This window comes from Halyomorpha halys, unplaced genomic scaffold, assembly GCF_000696795.3.
Source record: "Halyomorpha halys isolate HHAL.00 unplaced genomic scaffold, Hhal_1.1 Scaffold1647.1, whole genome shotgun sequence".
NCBI classification, from domain to species: Eukaryota; Metazoa; Arthropoda; class Insecta; order Hemiptera; family Pentatomidae; genus Halyomorpha; species Halyomorpha halys.
This window is the reverse complement of record NW_027107057.1, coordinates 9,161-11,844: the sequence shown is the minus strand read 5'-3', so window position 1 is coordinate 11,844 and position 2,684 is coordinate 9,161.

Below are 2,684 nucleotides of genomic sequence, written 5' to 3'. Positions count from 1 at the left end.
AAGGACGGGTGAAAAGTTACTTGGAGAGGAAAAAGGTATCTCATGAGATCCAGAAATACCTGAAGGTCCATTTGACAGAACTAACCAATATAATAGTAGGACTGGAAGCCCGATTGTGGCTCCAATGGTAGCAGAGGCTATAGGGGACGCCATAGGAGCGGTGTATGATCAGAAGAAAAAAGAATGGGTGTCGCCGACGCTGAAAAGGGTTTCTGGCATGATAAAAGAGCTGGAAGGGAAAGTCGACGAAGAAGCCCGCATCCTCTTAGAACGTATGGCCGAGTGTAGGGCTAAAGGAAGAGAAAAGGGGAATAAGGACCGAAGAGCAGTAGAGGAACTGAAGACGATGGGAGCTGGGCCTTCAGTGCTAATTCCGGTAAAAGAGAGGAGGAAATATGAGGGCGCGGAACCGGCCCTAATGCCCCAAAGGTCCAGCCGGACACCAATCTGTAGGGGAAGGAACCTTAAATCGGACACCTCTACAGACGGCGAAGAAGAAAATAGCGGAAGCTGGGAAAAAGTCGAGCGAAGAAAGAGGAGGAAGAAGAAGACCCCAGCCCAGGATGTGCCCCCGAAAGAAGGGCTAAAGGAGAGGAAAAAACTTACCTTCGCTGGCGTCCTTGCGAGCGTTCTGGCCATTCCGCTTAAACCCCAGGAGACGGCGACATATGTCACACTCAAGGGAAGCGCAGCGGGATGGACTGCAAAAGATATATACAAGAAACTCCCGTCCCAAGAAGAATTGAAGAGCATTGGGGACATACAATTGATAAAAATCACACAAATGGGCAGTGTTCTGGTCAGGACAGAAGGAGCTGAGCAGGCACAAAAGCTTCTCACCTGGGATAAACTGAGGGAAAAAGGATTACAGGCGAGCCTTACTGTGGCACGCAGGCCTGGAAGTAAAAGGAGTCCCCAATATTTGGGACGGGAGTACCCAGGAGAGATATTTTTGGGACAAAATCCCCATACAGGCTCCAAAGGAGGATAAAGGCAGGAGGGAGTGGCTTAGACTCTGCTTCTCCACTCCCGCGAGGGGCGGGCTCACAACTACGTGGGTGCTAGAGGTGCACCAAGCTATGAGGCTCGCCCTGATGACCCTGTCCGCGAGGGACGTCAGTGGAGGATGGTGAAGCCTGACCATCAGAGATTACCTGGACCCCTTGCTTTGCCTTCAGTCCCAAGAGTACGGACACCCTGCAAAAGCCTATATAAAGAAGGTGGCGTGCAGGTGGTGCCCAGGGACTGGGCACAAAGCTAAGGAGTGCCCTGAAAGGAAGAAGGGTGAACACTCGTGTTGTAGGAATTGGAAGGCGAGTGGCAGAGCAGAGAATGCCCGGCACATCTAGAGATGATGGTCAAGCAGGCGAAGAAGCCTCGGTATGCGTAGGCTGCATATCGTGCAGGTCAATATGGGCAGGAGACAAGTGGTCGCGGACGAATTGAGAACTCTCGCCCGAAGTGCTGACATCTTGGCGATTCAGGAGCCTTGTTGTCGGTAGAATGTGGTTACAGGATTTGGAACTACGTCGAGGGTGGTCGGTTTAGGCAGTGGCGAGAGGAGGCCTAGAGCAGCGATTGTGGTCGTTAACCCTGCCCTCGACGTAATGGAACTGAAGCAATTCACCGCAGCAGATCAGGCGGCATGTTATGTCAGGTGGGGCAGAGTTGCCTTCGCTCTGGTTTCAGCATATATGCCGCCACGACAGGCGAATGTGAATATCAACGTAGAGGATAATATAGCTGCTGTGGAGGCTGTCGCGCTAAAGTATAAAACTGTGATAGGCTGTTCCGACACCAATTCGTGGAGCACGACCTGGGGTTTTGTTTGCACAGACGCTAGAGGGAGGTTGGTAGAAGAATGCGTGGCGAGGTGTCAACTGATTATTATGAACGAGCCTTCTGGTCCCACATTTGTTGGAGCGCGGGGCCAGAGTTGGATAGATGTGACACTTGCCACGGCTCCCATAGCAAAGCGAATTGGTGACTGGACCCTACGGTCAGACACGAGCTCCCACCACCGGGTCGTAGCCTTCAGTGTGGTGGAGGAGGAAGGCGGTGCCCCAGAAGTAGAAAAAGGCTTTGTGACCCAATCGGCGAACTGAAGGGCGTTTTCCAGTGAATTGGAGGGAATACTAGCTGACAGAGAATGGGAGGAGATGACCCCAATAGATGAGGAGCCCGATATTGACCGCAGAGTGGCAATGCTTTCGGGCGCCATCACTGAAGCGGCTAGTATTACCCTCCATCGCCGAAGGGCTGGACACAGTTAAAAAATGAATACTACAGAGCCAGGCGTAGGTACCAGGAGTGCAGAAACGACGAGAGGAGGCCTGCACTCCGAGAAGAATCTAGGCATAATTATAGGGTATACCGAAACGGAGTGCGTTGCCAGAAAAAGAAATCCGAACCAGAAAGAAGGTCAAGCCGTTACAAGTGATGGCGGCTATTAGAGTGAGAGGTGCCCAGGCAACCACATTGGAGAAGGCTGTCAAGATGTATATAGATTATACATACCCTAGGGATGACCCGTCCAGGATAGTGCAGAGGATGGAATGGTTAGACGCACCACGTTATACCCACCGGGTACCGACCTATTTCCATCATGGGATATGTGGGACCTTCGTCTTGCCGTGGACAGACAAAGGATAGGAAGGGCTCCAGGACTAGATAGCATAGATGCT